At 40.3% G+C, this 12,831-nt stretch overlaps 1 long non-coding RNA gene across 1 annotated transcript; it reads left to right on the top strand.

Moving 5' to 3' along the window:
• Positions 1 to 3,744: 3,744 nt before the first annotated feature.
• Positions 3,745 to 8,167, top strand: LOC141760740 (uncharacterized). Its single transcript, XR_012592437.1, has 3 exons — positions 3,745 to 3,881; positions 6,176 to 6,264; positions 7,175 to 8,167. It is a non-coding gene; the product is annotated as an uncharacterized LOC141760740 (long non-coding RNA).
• Positions 8,168 to 12,831: the final 4,664 nt, after the last annotated feature.

Below are 12,831 nucleotides of genomic sequence, written 5' to 3'. Positions count from 1 at the left end.
TCGCTCAAAACAGTGAGGCGACACACGTCAGCTAAAAGCACAATATCACTCTGTATTTCAGCTGCTTGGCAGTAATGTTAGCTGACCAGACGAAGGTCTCTCCATGAATCAATGCTGATCCTAGTGTTGGCTTTTCCTGCTTCAGCCTCCTGACCGCGGCCAGTGGGAGACAGTGAAGACAACGGCACCCGGTCGGAGACGATAACCTTTCTCGCTGCGGAGCCCCGTCACTTCACAAGACACGGGAAACCTCTGTTGGTCTGGAGGAGCTGCAGCATTTATTTCTGAACAAACGTTTACTAGATATTCTCAGAGCTACTAACTCTTCTGCAGTGTGTAGTGAGCGCGCATGCACGCCTAGAGGTGGAGCGACACAGCGAGACAGCGAGAATGCGCGTTGTGTGAGTGAAGGCAAGCAGGCAGAGGAGCAGAGACTCCGGCCACACGCGAGCGCGCATGGGATCCCGACCCGGTACATTTATACACTTAAAAAGTTACAAACAGTCCCTTTAATTGTCTTGCTCTATTTTTTCTTTTCTTTTCTTTTTCTTTAGTTATTTATTTTTCCTTTCCTTCTTGGTATCAGAATCAGAATCAGAATCGAGTTTATTGCCAGGTGTAAGAGGTATACATTAGGAATTTGCTTTGGTTTTGTTGGTGCAAATAAGCAGTATAATAACAAAGAATAAATAAAAATGTTAGAATAAAGTAAGAATAATAAAAAAAAAAAATTCTAACAATATACAATATAAGCAAAAATAAACAGATATATATAAACAGATAGTGCAAATATTGCCAGTGTGCAAACAATCAGGTATACATGTATGTATAATAAAACAAATTCAAATATTAAAAAAATTGTCTTGCTCTTATGTAAATATTTAAGAAAATGCATGTGTTCCATATTTATTATTTTTTCTTACAGTTTTCAAGGTGGAATTTTTTTTTTAAAAGCATTAAAAAAGGCAGAAGAAAAATATGACTTCATCGAAGGGGTATGATCAAGAGGACGACAAAGTTAAGTAAAATTGTTTAAACTCCCTTTTTTATTTAGTTTTATATTGTGTAAGTGCACCTTGAACTTGCACACCACAATGTTTATTTATTTTATTTATTTTATTTATTTTATTTATTTTATTTATTTTATTTATTTTATTTATTTTATTTATTTTATTTATTTTATTTATTTTATTTATTTTATTTATTTTATTTATTTTATTTATTTTATTTATTTTTTCAATCTGGCAAATTTTAATCTTTTACTTTATTTTGGAGGTAAAATAACTTAACATCCGTTTTGTTCTTGGTCTGCAGTGTCTACCTTGATGAAGCTGAATTTCGTCTCAACGCTTCCTTGTTGAAGAGGCGACACAGGGGCTCCATCTGGAGGCAGCAGGTTTGACCTACTACCCTAATACATCCATGCTACTACCACACATCGGCTGAGAGGAACTGGAACTGCAAATGCAAAGTCACCTAAAAACCCACAAAAACAAGGTCCCTCCTCCACACTGATGCTATTTTTGGTTTTGTTGATGTGATCCACATAATACAGTTAGACATATCTAAATGACACAGAAACTCTAGTCTTATTTTTTTTTCCTGCAAAAACTATCATGGAAATGTTCAACCATTTTTCAACCATCACAAACAACCATTGGTAAATTAAAACTATTCTGTTTGTATAACTTAATTACCCAGAAACCATTGCAATATGAGGTATCAAACTGCACTCTCCTCTGATCCTTCTCTTCTATCTTCAATCAATGCAATATGTGCAATATAAAAAAATAAAAAATAAAATAAAAATGCCTGTGCAATATTTTTATAGTATGCAACCTCTACTGCTCCCATATATATTTATATATTTAGCTTCTCTAGTGACCATATACCAAGTACTTCCTTTATTATTATACTGTATATTATTATTAAATACACTGTTGTTTTAATTTTTAACTTATTCTTAACTTACTGTTTTCTTAACGGAGCTTCCCAGCAATCACACGACTGTACTTGTATAACCGGTGTGACAATAAACATCTTGAATCTTGAATCTTGAATCTTCTCATGACCTGTATTTTTCCTTTTCACCCACTGACATTGACCCAATCTCCCATCCCATCTTGTGCTTTGCATGGTGTTCTGGTATGTGAATGTTGTTGGTATCAGAGCTCCCTTGTTTGTTATTGTTATTCCAACATTATTCATATTCATTCAGCTTTATTTTCAATAAACATTTCCCTCTCTGGTCATGCACGCTCCCTATACACCCACCTCATCAACAACCATGACACAACTGGCTATATGCTCCCCCCAAGAGGGGCCTGACCTACAGTTTGAGCACCACTGTATTGCAATATCTTCTCATGTTAGATCATGGTCTGGGTACATTAACACTCTGCTCGCCTGCTGCTGTTGTGTGCATGCATGCATGCAGCGATCACCTTGTTAGATCACAGAACAAACATTTGTTTATTTGCTATAACCTGTATAGAGTTTTAACATGCATGTGATGAAATTTAACATTTAGCATATAGTGTGATCTGAGTTAAATGTCGTCTTCCCTACATTCTTCATCAGGAGGCTGAGTTGTTATGGAGATAACTCCATACTAATGCTAAAACAGTTTTGAGTCTGTTTTTGGAGCTGCTCACAGGTGTGAAAGAATAAATAAATTGCAAGACAGCTCCAGAAAGATCTTGGAAAACAAACAAAAATAAGTATTAAATCTTGTGAAATTGAATTGACAGAGTAGCAGTTTGTTTAACACCTGACATTGCATGAAGTGTATTAGTTCCTGTTAATATAAAACAGTAAATATACACCAATATACTAACTGCTAAAACAGTATACTATACCAAATAGTATGCAGTACTGCAATAATTAGTATGTACAGTAGTATGGGTAGTACAGTAGTATGGCTTTAGGACCCATCAGTTTTGTTGAAGAGGTATTCAGATACAAGTAAAAGTATTGCATTCAAAAGTTTACTTAAACCTGCAGTAGGCAGAATATTGCCTGAAGCACCAGAGGACACCAGAGGACAACACCGGACCGGTAGAACTGTTAACAACTCATAGACATGTGGAACTTGTGACAGGGGCCTCAAGTAGACACTGCTTTTTTTATTGTACGATTATCATGTGTTGTTTTTATGTAAAATCTTAGTTTGAAATGCAATTTGTAACTTTCACTCTTACCATTCGATTCTGTGAGTGGTTTTGGTCTGCTTTTATAGATATCGGCTTTACATGTTCCAACTGACCAGACACGAGCACAACTTCTCCAACCACTTGTCAAACTATTGTTTCCAGGGTCAAGAATGAGCTCAGCTAATGACACATTTACTGGAGACATTAAAGGCACCACAGTAGCTCTTGGGGACACACTTATTGTAATATATCAGGTCAGATATAACCAGGAAGCTAATGGCTAATCAAAGTAATTAGATCGAGGCGTTTCTATAACTGCTGTCATTTTTTATGTCCTTTGGCAAATACACTAATTTAACTGAGCAAATAAAAAATACAATTTAAAAAAGAAACCCTCAAGAAATCCAAAATGTTCCATTACAGAAGCAGTTAAAAAAATGTCATTAGAGCCCGATCAGATTCACCTTGTACACCTACTGTTAATCTGCATTAATCCCCATTTATCCTATAATCTGATGTAATCCAGCAATGAGGAAGTGGTGTTACCGCTTCCCGTCCATTGTGTGTCATGGACTGTGTGTGTGTGCTGACCATCAACTCCACCATTAGAGAGACGATCACCTCAGCAGCTGCTCATTATAGCATCTCAAGGAGGAATGACTGGATGTAAAATCTGTGTGCATTCACACCATCACCATGACGATGAGCTATTTATAGGGCGGAGTGAAGGTGAGTCCAAAGCAATGGATTCTCCTGCCCTCTGCTGCCCTCCACTGACAAGACATTGTTATAGACATCCATAGAGTTCCTCAGGTCCTATAGACCAAGAACATACCATGCAAAGCAAGCATCCGCCGAAGGACCCATGTTCACATGGTCGGTTGGCTTTGATTAATTCATTGCAAATTGGTTTAGAAATATGCATTCACATGCGTCATTAACCGTCTTATCTACTGTGTCAAATGATGCATATTACTAAATTACCGCAAACTGAGTCACCACAGCTCATTTTTCTCCCAGGAAATCTTTTTTGATTTACTTTATTTTTGTGTAAAACGATCCAAATGGCCATCTGCTCTTCATAAGGCCAATATCATCTGCCTTCATTTTTAAATGTTGTACCAGAGGGAGTGTTCTTTGCTGTATGTACATCGATAGCACATCTGGCCATGGGTCCAGCAACTGCAATGACAATAATTTAATGTCGTCATTTTACTCATTGTTACCTCATAATGATGATGGTTTGTACATTAAAACCATCAGAATTATGAGATATTATATGATTAATTGTAAATAAATGAAATGAATGCGAGTAGAAGAAGTCTTTATCAAGAAAGCTGCTGGTATGCTTTATGGTACACAACAGCCAGAGAGCGCTGTTGTTCCAGTTCAGGTGAACTAAACTAAAGCTCTGTAGTTGTGGCCATGGCAGATGATGAAAAGAGAGAAAAGCTGGAGGGAGGAAGGAAATAAAAACACAATATGTCATTTCCTTCTTGAGTAAAGACAAAGATGCCAGAGAAGGCCTTAAATCCTGGTCTTATCTATGTTGGCTGCATCCTGCAGACAATGAAATGCTGCAGTCCTCAGCTGTATTAGTAGGAGGCTTTGGAATGGACCAAGCCTTGTTGACCCGTTATGACTCAGTCTCTAAGGACTGTACATTCTTGACCTTGTTGTTGGGAGGTTCAACAAGTATTGGTAAATGCAGTGAAGTTTACATGTAAGTAGTTAATGGGCTAAAACATGCAAAACCACTGCAGGAAAGGATATAAACAATATAGATAAAACACGATTAACAAAATCTAAATTCTTAAGTCATTTATGTTTTTCATGGAGTCAATAAAATCTGAAAGAGCAGCAACCTTTGTTGTTTCTCTGACTCATTCACTTGATTTTCACTGGAAACAGCTTGAAAGACTTTTCTTAAGAAAATAATGTTAAGACTCACTTTAAACAAAACATCTTGATAAAATTGTGATTTTTTGCAGTGTAGAAAAATGTAAAATAGTGTATACATCAGACCGGCATATACGGGTACTTCACAAAAAGTCAAGGCCGCGCCCCCTTTTGGGGGAAAGAAAACAGATGATCTCATTGACTTCAATGCAATTTGACGCATGTTTGGATTGTAATTTTGACAAATTCGTATTCATTCATCTCTTGTTAGACAAACGTTTGTTCTATACACATGTCTAATAATTATTTTGCGACTTTGCCTGAACCTGAGCGTTGGCGACTACTTAATAAATGAAGGTTGATCGCCGCCACGTCCCTTCAGTCTTCCCCTGTCCAACACAGTGGCTGGATATTGCTTATCCAAACATCTCTACAGATTTGATTGAATCCCGTTAGGCTATTTGTTGTGTGCCTCAAATATCAATGTGAAAGCCTTGGTTAACCCGCTACACAACAACTTTATAAAATTTTCGCTCATGTGACAGCGAGTTTCTTTCCCCCAAAAAGAAGCGCAGCCTCGGCGATGACGGCATGCTGGTCTGGTCTATAGCTTGGAGCCATGAAGCCCCTCTATTAGATCTTTTTTAGGACATGGCAGGGGCATGGCATAGCGTTATTACTATTACCGGTTTGTTTAAAGTAGAAGTTTGGAGACATGTTTCAACTTCTTCTGTTTACTCTGTTACCGTCAATGACGGATTGGTTTCCCCCAAAAGGGGGGATGGTTATAAGAGCCTACTCTGGATGATGTATTGCCGGTTTGAGTATAAACCCTACCATCTTGATTTACATTCTTTGGGAACATCCCTTCCATGTTTTTGACAAAAATGACACCGTTCTATATTTACTGCATGATATCCCTCCAACACAAAGAAACAACAGTTCACGCAGTAGGTTGAGTGACACTTTGGCAACATAAACTTCCCTCCGTCAGCTCTCCCTCCAGCTTGCAGGTGGTCTCATATTACTCAGTGTCATTAAATACACTGTGGAATCATATTTTTAAAGACAGAGATTTATATATTGCAACATCCAGTACAGCGTTACATTTTTTCCTCACTTAGTGTTGGCGTGAGCTGCAGACAGCATGCGGAGTTGAGACGGTCCAACCTTCCCGTCTGGTGGAGGGGAGAGGCACGGAGAGAGAAGGTCAGTGTGAAGACCCGGGAGGACAGGGAGCCTTTACTGCTGTGGTAAAACTCTGCTCACTGGTCCATATGCTGCAGTTATATAACACACAGCTAGAGGTTGACACATATGGGTTTTTTGAAGGCCAATAACGATGATGTTTAAACTCAATGTTTTGGTTCCACACTCAGGAAGCTGATATTAGTATTTAAAGACTGAAGCTGCCGCTCATCTCTGTGATTTATATGCTTTATTTCTATACATTTCTTCCCCAAAATGCAGGTAAAAGAAAGGTAGAAGGAAAAGTTTTACTGGTTACCAATATTTTTGGATCCAATATACAAATGAGCAATCATTTAAAATGATATTAAAGAACAATAGCCATGTGGTAGTCTGGCGACCTGTTCAGGGCGATCCTGGATAAGCGGTTACAGGTCCGTTATATGATGTTTCCTAACCCTACCTAAGTGGTTGTGTTGCCTAAACCTAACTTCCTGTGAAAACGGAAGCTTATTTTGAAAGGACACTATGCATGTAACGTCCCTAGTCCGTCCAAAAGTAACGCAAGACGGGTGCCCCGTGCGTCGGTCTTGGAGTTGGGAGTGAGAATGTGTCGGCTGATAAAAATATTGCACTAAAATAAAAAAAACAACATCTGTAAAATACTGTAGAATCAATCAAATGGCATCATATCTGCAGGTGAACCACACAATGCAGCTCTGGCTATACACACACACACCTTCCACATTCCTCCAGGAGGAAATAAATGGAAAGGTGATCCTGAAGTCATGACATCATTAAACTGTAGTCCAGTATTGTCCAACCTTCCATTGCCTCTGATTCCCCCTCACGCACCCTGGCATGTGGCAGGTGGAGAGCTTTAGAGTCCTTGCAGCTGAAATCTATCCAGTGTTTTTTCTCCATTACTGGCAGAGAAGAAGAAAGGAGGAGATGTGGAGGACTGGGATTGTGCCAGTATACAGTGAACAGCTGAGAGGTCTGCTGTGATGCCATATGGGAGGATCGGGAGGAGGACCTCCGTGCACTTACACTGAGGATCGTTGGATGGTGGCCATGTCAGTCTCCTCCTCTTCCTCTTACTGCATTTCACTTTTTTTTCTTCTACTGTCTTCTTCTGCCTTTTTTTCGCATTCCCCATTTCACCCGCTCCTCAGTCTGATCTGAAATGTAGAGTATTATTTTGTTGTAGAGACTTAAAGAATAACTTCTATCAGTTATAACACATTTAAAGTCTCAGATGATGGAATTGCTGCATTGAGTATTTGCCAGCCTTTTTGGCCCTGGGTTTTGCCTTTCAGGCTACATACAGGCGGCCCTACTCTTTACGGGTGCATCCAAAGTTCTTAATTGCATCCATGTTTCCCTCGCATCCCTCCCACCAGGGATGAGACGCAAGGAAAAGTTGCAGTGAGGGAAACGTGGATGCAGTTTAAGAGACTTGAGATGCAGCCTGAGAAGAAGTTTATTGAAATCAGGGTCCCATTTTCCTCAAAAATTCAACACGAAAATGATCTGCCAGAGTCCGACATCAGAGCTGCGCCCATAGCAACGGTCTGCTATAAAGAAATTACAGACCGCAGAACGCCATGATTAACCAATCAGAATCAAGTATTCAACCCAGCCGTGTAATAAAGAGGAGTAATGTCTACCTGAGTCTATGATATCAGCATTAACATATCATCAACAACTATTGTCTATGTAAAGATATAGAGGAGTAATGTCTACCTGAGCAGAGAATGAAGTCTCTCTCCCTCTGTGTGTGTTGGAATCAGAGCTTCTCTGTGCTTTGTTGACATAGCCGGGCCGGCCATTACATGCTTTTTGTGCATTTGAGCGTGCCCCACTGGCTAGCTCAGGGCTGCTGCTCTGTACTGCTCACATACGGCGGTTACAGCTGATAACGCCGTCCTGACTGAACACTTTTATCTCTGTCAGCACTTTCACTGTTTTCTGAACTGTTAGCTGTGAGCCGCCGACCTGCCTTCACCATGTTGAGAGCCGTTGAGAGGCAATAGAAATGCTCCCAATCCCGTATTTTGCACATTTGAAACATGTGGGGATCTTTAATGTTTCATCCTTTGTAATATTTCTCTTACATTTTCTACAGCTTCATTCTTAAACCTTTAGTGCAGCACTTCATGAGAGATTTTAGATAACCACTGTATAAATAAACCGGATTATAACAGCCATTAAAATGCACGTCTGAGCGTACTGTATATTGTTCTTTTTCCTGCACATGTCTGCCTCGAGCTATGTGGGTTCTTCTCCGTGTGTTTCTTGGGTATTGCAAAAGCACTAGAGTTTACGCATCGATCAATCACGCTCTGGTGACGCGACCCACACAGTTTAAACCACGCTGAAGAGGAGGTGAAGGTCCAGCTGTGGTACATCAACTCCAACTGGATCTGACATGCACGTCCCCCCGGGGCAGACACACTGAGAGAGGGAAGGAGGGAGGATGGGCTTCAACTCTTACTTACCCTGCTGCTCTGCTGACCTGGCAGCTGATGCTATGAAGCCAAATTCAATCCAATATGACTGGTATGGTACGTTGGGTCTTATCTATATGGTTCTGGACATCACTAAAAAGATGAAGAAACGAGCAGTCAGATGATCAGACAGGTTGCGAACAAACCCCCTGTAGGAATAATTCAACCCACCTAATACGCCTAATACACATTCTTTCCCAAAGTGAGATGAAAAGATCAGTATAAATTTCAGCTAGAGCCAGATACAGTCAGTGACCACAGGTTTTTGTCTCTGTACAGGGACGATGGTATCAAACCTGGCAACCTCACTGTGATGACAATAACTGCACCCGGCTGTGTACAACCTGTCCATGTCTGTGTTTTTTTGTTTGCTTCTTTCTCCATCTGACTTTGTTGTAGCAATTTCATCATGTACTTTTATGAGCACGTTATTAAAACTGATAGAAACAATGACAGTAAGTTATAATAAACCAGAATTATCCCACAAAAATGAACAAGAAAGTGAGGTTCAACAAAACAAAACAACTAACAAACATGAGAAGACATGATTTAAAGGTGCAGTGTGGATCTGGCAGCATCTAGCAGTAAGGTTGCAGATTGCAACCGACTGAAACTTCTCCCATATGCTAAGTGCGTATAGGAGAACTACGATGGCCGACGCGAAAATATAAATGGCTCTATCTAGATCCAGAGTTTGGTTTGTCCGTTCTGGGCTACCGTAGAAACATGGCATCCGGCTCCGTGAAGAGGACCCGCCCTCTCTGTAGATATAAACGGCTCATTCTAACGTAACGGAGGAGATTATACACTAAAGAAAACATCATATTCCATTTCTGCCAATAGATAACCCTAAATGCTGCACACTGTTCCTTTAAGTGATATCCGAGACTAAAGCTCACTGTATAAAAGGAAGTCAGAGTTGCTTTTGTAATAAAAATTATATAGTCACTGTTCAGGTTGACAAAGTGTAGGTCCTAAATCAGCAAAAGCATAGCAGACGACAGACAGAGAAGGTTTGAAAGGCACAACCAGCAACAGACAGGTAGGTGAAGGCCACACACTGTTGGCCAAACGCTTGTTGAGGACGAGTGTTGGGCACGGGAATAATCTGGAAATGACAAAGCAGAGAGTTTGAAGATTGATTGTACAAATTGTAAATACAACAACAGCATATTCAGAAAGTAAGAAGAAAAAAGACTGTTATTCTGGATGTCATTGCACACAGCTAATGACATCAGCTTCTTATTAACCCCATTGGTATCCAACACCTCATTTGGATCACGTCATTGATGAACTAAATCAAAGTAATCGAGCGAAACAGCAAGTTTGGAAATTCAATACAACACAGTCCACTCAGCAGGTGGTGGTGTGTGACCTCATGTTTCCGCTCTCATGCTTATTGTATAAGCATTAATCAAACAAGGATGTGACTGTGTGTATTTGAATAATGATGATGAGATGAGCAAGATTACATCAGAGCTCAATTAGTGGAGAAAACAATGTTCTCTCGCTGTTCACGCAATGTGGGAAACTGTGTGTGTTGTTGGTTGTCACAGATGTGGCCATAATCCTGAGTCAGAGCACTACTCATTGTGAGGGCGTCTTGGTCTTAAGTCGTAAAAATGTGTTATTTCCCAGTGGTTATGTTAAATTCAATTAATCAAAACACAACTAATTTTGATTCATCGTCAAAAAAATATTATTGAAACAGCAAATAACAGACAAAATGGAACTTTTTATTTAAAGCACCACTAAGATTTTTTTTTATGGAGTAACAACTATGTGTATTATGAGAGGGGTCAATCATAGTGATGAGCCCATAGAGAATTAGCAGTTTTTTTTAGCTTATTGTTTCAATTTTCTGGCCCGCAAATTTACAGTTTAAGTTTGCAGCAAAAAAGTCCCGATAAACGCTACCCAGACACATTAAGGGCATTTTCATATTAAGTACGATTGATCCGTACCGTGCCCGAATACGATTGCCCCCCGAATTGGTAAAGTTGTTCCGTACCAGAGAACACTTGCGTCATCATCCACGTGTATTTGTTTCTGTTGAGATCAGCTGTATAGTGGCGGAGCATCGTAAAACACTTCATTCAAACTATGACACAGTATTTTAACATCTACTGTATGTTAAATATGGCTAACATGGTTTTAATTTTGAGAAATATTATCACAGGTGTAGAGAAAAAAGCCTGCCAATTGTCTCCAGCAGCCTTTAGTTTATAATTATACTTACGTGTTAAAATGACTTTGACAGTGATACATTGAAGTGTTGCGTGCAACATGGAGAAAAGTCACACTCCTGTTTCGAACTGGTTGGATTTGGAAGTGTCGACAAGTGACACGTTTTGGCTGTTGTACCGCACAGATTATCCTCTACAGCTGATTGACTCGGAGTGAGAGTGAAGGGGAAAATGTGTTGTGCTTTACAGGAGAAATCAGGAGGAAGAGTGGCGGAAGACAGAAGATTTTTTGAGTTTTCGGAGGTGGAGGCAAGTGGACAACAGGCCTGGAGGCTAACTGCTGCTGAGAGATGGACGACACTGTGTTCGTGTGTAAGATCCAGTCTTTCCTTGCGAGACAGCTGGCTCACCGACAAAAAAAACCAACCCACACAGGTCTGAACTTGAGCAAAACCTCCGCTTAGCAAAGCAGGGAGCGAGGGAAGACAGACAAGAGGATGAAGAGAGCATGGAAACAGCATCACAAGAATGATGACAAGGATAAAAAGAAAAGGAAACAGTCTGAAATGGCTGAAATGGAAAGGAGAAGAGAAGACGGGCAATTACCTAACAAGATTAATGAAAGGAAGAGGAAATATTAAAATATAAAGGGAGTGGTCCCAGGAAACAGAAAATGGGGCCATACAGTATGCCATCAAGTAGATGAAGTGGGAGTGCTGAACCTCTGACGAAGGCCAACATAAGTTACAGTTGTGCATGGGTGAAATTGCTCATTACAGGAAATCCCCATGTCTGGAGAGAGACTACCAGCCAACAGAGTGTCCGTCAAGCTAATTCACTGTTCTGTCTTCTCTCACAGACTCTTCTCATGGGCTTCAATAAATGTCAGAGTCGCTCTAACTCATGTAGGTGGGTCTGTAATTACAATAGTACAGTATGTTTTGTATTTGCTGTGCATGTGAACTCCTGCAGAAAAAAAAGGAAGTATCATCTTTATCATTTTGACACATACTTTTTAGACCACTTCCCAGGCAAGACATCCTATGACGTCACCGTCAAACATGAGAGCGGCTTCTTACACTCGTACAACCACTTGAAAAACTACCTCTTACGATTGGAATGTCACACTTTTTGCCAAGTCGCTGGAAAGCACAGCCCTCGCAGTGTGTTATGCTCTACACCGCAAGCGTTAAATGTGTTTTGGCATTTTGGGGTGGTGTTCACAAGATATTTCATAGGCTCTGTATTAATTCTGATTCTCTTGGGCAACAGCTGCTTGATATTCCTCTCGTTTTTCATCACTTTGACTTTGGGAGAGATACTTTAGATCCCAAGCCTGTGGCTGAGTCACGGGTGTTTCGCCATGTAGCTCTTGGCAGCGAGGTGGTCGGCTCTTTCCAGTTGGCTGCACATAATTCGGCTAATTTGCACCTTGATCATGCGAGAACTTAAACTATATGTTTCACACGGTGCCACAGCTGAAGGAAAACCCAACACAATCCGGCAAAATAAGTACACTTCACTTTGATCAAAGCCTTCTTACTCTGCCATCCGTCAGGTTTATTTTCTCATATCATACCCAATGAGCGCTAATGAGCATTCTTAATGTGAGGCGGCAGGGTGAGGGAGGTTGATGTATTGCCTTACAGCTCAGTTACAGGGAAAAAAGTACCCTCGCCTTTTCCCACAAGAGGGATGCTAATGCCCATAACTGAAAGCAAATGTGAATTCCCACAGAATCCAGGGTTTAACTGTTCCTATGGCCCATGGGAGAGGAAATACAGCACGACGCAACGAAATAAGAATCTGATCTTCTATAAGTCTCAGCTGTAGCTCATAATATGGAGGGCATCCCTTGGGGTTTTATGGTCAAGAGCGAATACAAGCTTAGCCAGG

This window comes from Sebastes fasciatus, chromosome 22, assembly GCF_043250625.1.
Source record: "Sebastes fasciatus isolate fSebFas1 chromosome 22, fSebFas1.pri, whole genome shotgun sequence".
Classification (NCBI taxonomy): domain Eukaryota; kingdom Metazoa; phylum Chordata; class Actinopteri; order Perciformes; family Sebastidae; genus Sebastes; species Sebastes fasciatus.
This window is presented reverse-complemented; position numbering and strand designations above follow the sequence as displayed.